This window comes from Crotalus tigris, unplaced genomic scaffold (assembly GCF_016545835.1).
Source record: "Crotalus tigris isolate CLP2741 ecotype Arizona unplaced genomic scaffold, ASM1654583v1 scf7180000024427.8105951120:4207309, whole genome shotgun sequence".
NCBI classification, from domain to species: Eukaryota; Metazoa; Chordata; class Lepidosauria; order Squamata; family Viperidae; genus Crotalus; species Crotalus tigris.
The window spans coordinates 2,985,361-2,991,440 of NW_024100595.1; positions in this window are offsets into that span (position 1 = coordinate 2,985,361).

The window sequence follows — 6,080 nt, forward strand, 5'->3', positions numbered from 1 at the left end:
CGAACTGCAAAGGTTTACCCAGGGCAAAGAAATCAAAGCCTTATCAGAAGTAATTCAGAATGTAGAGGCAAACCAGGGGGAGTTGGCAGTGAAGGAATCCAGCAGAGATATACAACTGTTCTCATTTGGAAACCAGGCACCTCTTCCTCAGGAAGAACAAAACCCTCTAACTAAAGAAATAAAAGAATTGAAACAAAGAATAACTGAGCATCTAGAACAGCACAAAAACAACAGAATAAGGCTACCTGCATTGAAGCTTGTTCCAAAGAAACAGCTAGCACAAGCATTAAAAGATGCAAATAATTGGGGGTGATGTTATCTGTTTCTAATGCAAAATTATTTAAAAATAATTATGAAAGGTTGTGGGTTAGGGTACAGAGAGATTTGAAGAATTGGGAAAAGTTGCAATTATCCCTTATGGGAAGAATTGCAGTGATAAAAATGAATATTCTACCCAAGTTTCTCTTTTTGTTCCAAATGATACCGATTTTGAAGAATGAGATCAATTTAACTGAGTGGCAGAAAGGCCTTAATAAATTCATTTGGGCAGGGAAAAAGCCAAGGGTTAAGTTTAAAATTATGCAAGATTTCCGTGAGAGGGGAGGACTCAAGGTGCCGAATTTGAAATTATATTATGATGCGGTGGTTTTAACATTAGTTAGTGACTGGGTAAATTTGACAAATTCTGATATACTTCACCTAGAGGGATGGAATCTACTTTTTGGGTGGCATGCCTATTTAATATTTAATAAAAAAATGGATTGGGCTTTTAAATCTCATATCTTAAGAACTTCTTTACTTAGGGTTTGGAGAAAATATTATAAAAGTGATTTTAAAGTACCATTATGGGCTATACCTTGGCATGCAATAGAAGGAATAAAAAGAGGGGTTAAAATGGATACAGTGTCTTACAGACAGTTACTTAAATGGGATGGTTAAAACTGGCAGTTAAAATCACGGGAAGAGTTAGCACAAGAAAATATTATTTATTCTTGGTTCCAATATAGGCAATTATTAGATAGATGGAAGATGGATTGTAAGGTGGGTTTTCTCAGAGAAGATGAAAATCTTATCAAGCAAGTGAAGGATCCAAGACAAACCCACATTAAGAGAATTTATGGGGTTTTAGTTGAATTGGATTCAGAAACGGAACTAATTAAAGATTGTTTGATTAGATGGGCGCAGAATTTTGGCGAGCCAGTTCCATTGGATACCTGGGAAACTATTTGGGTGAGAAATGTCAAATTTACACAAGCACAGAATTTAAGGGAGAATTTTTATAAAATGTTTTATAGATGGCACCTTGATCCACAAAAAATGTCTTTTATGTACCCTGACTTACAACCTAAATGTTGGAGATGTGGTTGTATGGATGCTACTTATTATCATATTTGGTGGTCGTGCAGAGAGATAAAAGCATTTTGGATTAAGATATGGTGGAATATCCAGAGAATTTTTAAAAGGAGGGTAAAATTTACTCCACAATTATTTTTGTTAGGTATAGTTATTGATTGTGATACAAAGGAGGTTATATTGATGTTAAATTTGATTACAGCTGTGAGGCTGTTAGTAGGACAATATTGGAAGAAGGAATCTTTGCCTACATTGCAGGAGTGGTTTCTTAAAGTGTCTCATTTGGCGGAAATGGCAAAGATTTCGGCTTTCTTAAAGGGACAAACGCAAGAGAAATTTCTTGCTGTTTGGGATAAATGGATAAAATTCATACAATTTAAACTTGATATAAAAAATATTATATAGTTTTCTCATAATTTTTAATTATATATACATATATTTTTCATTTTATATTCTTTTTTTTTAAATATAAATTTTTTTTAATTTTTTTTAATTAAGCCTATATTCTGCTCTGGGAGGCCCTGGGGGGGGGAAGGGGGGGTTTGGGTAGGGGTGGGGGAAGGGGGTTTTTTTGTTGGGTAATGTTTGTTTTTTATTTGTATATGTTGTTTTTTTGTTTCTGTATTGTCTTTTATTTTCTGTAAAATTTATAAAACTTTTTAATAAAAAAAAAAAGATGCAAATATTGCAATATCAAGTATAAGCACCAATTCACTGCAAGAAACAAACCAAGTAATGTACAGCACAGCTGCAGTTATAACAGAATACCTGGGATGCAAAATCAACAACGAAGAAAAACAAACAAACAGTGCACCAGAAAAATGGAAGGTTAGACTAGAAAATAAGATCAGCAAGTTAAGATCACATGCAAGCAAGCTAGAACAGATGAAAGAAAAGAAGCTGAAGAACAAGAAGACCAAAGAATACCTAATCAAGAAATACCACTTAGAAACAAGGAAGATCAAGGAAGCACTGGAAATAATAAAGCAACAAATAACAGCTATAGCCAGGAAAATCAGTAGATATGAAGCTCGAATTGCAAACTATAGGCAGAACCTCCAATTTCAATCCAATCAGAAACGTTTCTACCAATCCATCAATGGAGAAACTGCAAGGAATCAGTCAGTACCTGACAAGGAAGAAACAGTGCAGTTCTGGAAGCAGATATGGGATAACCCAAAGAAATACAACAAGGATGCGGCTTGGTTAAAAGAGGTGGATGCAAATAAAACAGAAGTTGAAATGAAAGAACTAGTAATAACAACAAAAATGGTAGAAAAAAGAGCAAGGAAAATCAAAAATTGGTCAGCACCAGGTGAAGATGAACTGCATGGGTTTTGGTTGAAACATCTAACTGTTATACACCCACTCATTTCCAAGCAGTTCAACAATATACTACAAGGAGGAGAAATTGAAAAGTGGCTAACAACTGGGAAAACCTACCTAATAATAAAAAATCCAGCAAAAGGGGCAACACCAGGCAACTACAGGCCAATTACCTGTTTACCAACAACTTTCAAATTACTAACTGGTGTGGTAGCTGATGCAGTACAACAGCATCTAGTTGAAAACAATCTCTTTCCACCTGAGCAGAAAGGAAACCGCCCCAATAGCAGAGGAACAAAAGATCAACTCCTAATAGACAAAATGATCTTGGAAAACTGCAAGAGAAGGAAGACCAACCTGAATGTGGCATGGATTGACTACAAAAAGGCATTTGACTCTCTGCCACATGATTGGATAATAAAGTGCCTAGAAATAACAGGAGTCAGTAGAAACATCAGAAAATTTGTGCAAAGATCAATGGCACAATGGAAGACACAGTTGCAAATCAATGGTGAGAAGCTGGGAGAGGTTAATATCAAGAGAGGAATATTTCAAGGAGATTCATTATCACCATTACTATTTGTTATTGCACTGTTTCCTCTGTCAACAATACTGAATAACTCAGGACATGGCTATCAAACATCAAAAACATCTGCCAGACTATCCCACCTCCTTTACATGGATGATCTGAAGCTGTATGGAAAAACATCATCTGAAATAGAATCGCTGCTCAACACTGTCCGTATATATAGCCAAGATATTGTAATGGAGTTTGGCTTGGACAAATGTGCCACACTTACTATCAAACAAGGAAAAATAGTGAAAACTGAAGGAATCAAGATGCCCCACGAAAATAACATTAAGAGTCTGGATGAGGAAGAGTACTACAAATACTTGGGTATCCTTCAAGCTGACAATATCAAGCACACTGAAGTCAAGAAAAAGATTAGAGGTGAATACATCAAGAGAGTGAAGAAGATCTTAAAATCCAAACTCAATGGAGGAAATACCATAAAGGCAATCAACACCTGGGCAATCCCAGTCATTAGGTACACAGCTGGAATAGTGGACTGGACTCAAGCAGAACTAAAAGCAATGGATAGGCAGACCAGAAAAATAATGACAATGAATCATGCCCTTCATCCACGCAGTGACATTGATAGACTTTATCTACCAAGGCAAATAGGTGGGCGTGGAATGCTACAAGTACATCAGATGGTTGAAGAAGAAAAAATGGCTTTGGAAGAATATCTGAAGAACAATGATGAAGATGCACTGAAATTAGTATATCAGGAAGGCTTACTAACTACTGGAGAGACCAAACTGGCCTACAAGAAAGACCAAATGAAGAACAGAATAGAGGCATGGGAAGACAAAGCACTACATGGCCAATACATGAAAAAAATAGCTGGGAAAGCAGATAATAATAAAACCTGGCAATGGCTAAGAGCAGGAAAATTGAAGAAAGAGACCGAGGGACTAATTCTGGCTGCACAAGACCAAGCCTTAAGGACAAATGCATACAAAGTCAAAATTGAGAAGACAGCAACAGACAGTAAGTGCCGCCTATGCAAAGAAGCTGAAGAAACAGTGGACCACTTGGTAAGCTGTTGCAAGAAGATTGCACAGACTGATTACAAGCAGCGGCATGACAAAGTAGCAACAATGGTGCATTGGAAGATCTGCAAAAAATATCATTTGCCTGTAAGCAAAAACTGGTGGGATCATAAAATAGAGAAAGTCATAGAAAATGATAAAATTAAACTGCTCTGGGACTTCAGAATTCAAACAGACAAGCACCTGCAACATAACACCCCAGACTTAACAATTGTCGATAAGAAAGACAAAAAAGTCTGGATAGTGGACGTGGCAGTGCCTGGAGATAGCAGAATAGAAGAGAAAGAACTGGAGAAGATAACAAAATACAAAGACCTACAAATAGAAATAGAAAGACTGTGGCAAAAGCAAGCAAGGGTAGTACCAATAGTAATAGGCTCCTTGGGTGCAATCCCAAAACAACTGGAGCACCACTTGAACACCATTGGCATTGACAAATTCGCTATTAGTCAATTGCAAAAGGCGGCCTTATTAGGAACTGCTTCCATCCTGCGACGATATCTGTAATACCATCAAACATCCACATCTGCCTATCCCAGGTCCTGGGTAAGGACTCGAAAGGTAGACAAAATGCCAAATCCAGTCTGAACATCTGGCTGACTGTGCGATGATCAATAATAATAATAATAATAATAATAATGATGATGATGATGATGATGATGATGTGGGAAGGGACCTTGGAGGTCATCTAGTCCAACCCCCTGCTCAGGCAGGAAACCCTATACCATTTCAGACAAATGGCTGTCCAGTCTCTTCTTAAAAACTTCCAGCATTCACCGCTTCTGGAGGCAGGTTGTTCCACTGGTTAATTGTTCTAACTGTCAGAAATTTTCTCCTTAGTTCTGGGTTGCTTCTCTCCTTGATTAGTTTCCATCCGTTGCTTCTTGTCCTGCCTTCAGGTGCCTTTGAAAATAGCTTGACTCCCTATTTTTTCTGACAGCCCCTGAGATATTGGAACACTGCTATCATGTCTCCCCTCGTCCTTCTCTTCATTAAACTAGACATACCCAATTCCAGCAGCCTTTCCTTATATGCTTTAGCCTCCAGACCCCTAATCATCTTTGTTACTCTTCTCTGTACTCTTCGTTTCAACATCTTTTTTATATCGTGGTGACCAAAACTGGAGGTAGTATTCCAAGTGTGGCCTTACCAAGGCATTGTAAAGTGGTATTAATACCATCCATCTCCTTTCAAACACTGCCAAATATTGATTAGTATTGTACTATGCAATATTTGGTTTTTCAAATGCTGAAAGGATATTCAAAATATTTACAAACCAAGATCATAGTACAGATGCCATCATCAATTGCTTTACAAAGCATGTCTTACATATTCCCTACATAGTACTACATAGTCAAAATAGTTTCTCCTTTCAAAACATATTTTCAGAGAGCTATCCAGAACACAGTCTAGGAGAAATTGTGTAGTGTTCTATTTTTTTATTTTCAAAAAGTATTGAATTTGATTGCGCCATGGCCAGATTAAGAATTACAAAAATTTATCAGGTAATACCAGCCTTTATACCTTTTTTTAATTCAAAAATATGTAACAAAATTTTAATGTAGTCATAGTTTTCTCTTAAAACAATCAATTGGCCACCCTAATGAAGTACTAGAAGAACCACAGAATCCATGGTTCAAGTTACAGCCAACCAGATTTATCAAGTAGGCTTACTTTAAGAAGACATACGTATATAGGCAGTCAGGGAACTCAGTTTCCCAGCAACCCAGGGCAAGGTGAACGAGCAGTGTCACGTGACCAAGGCTCGCTGGCGTCACTCGTAT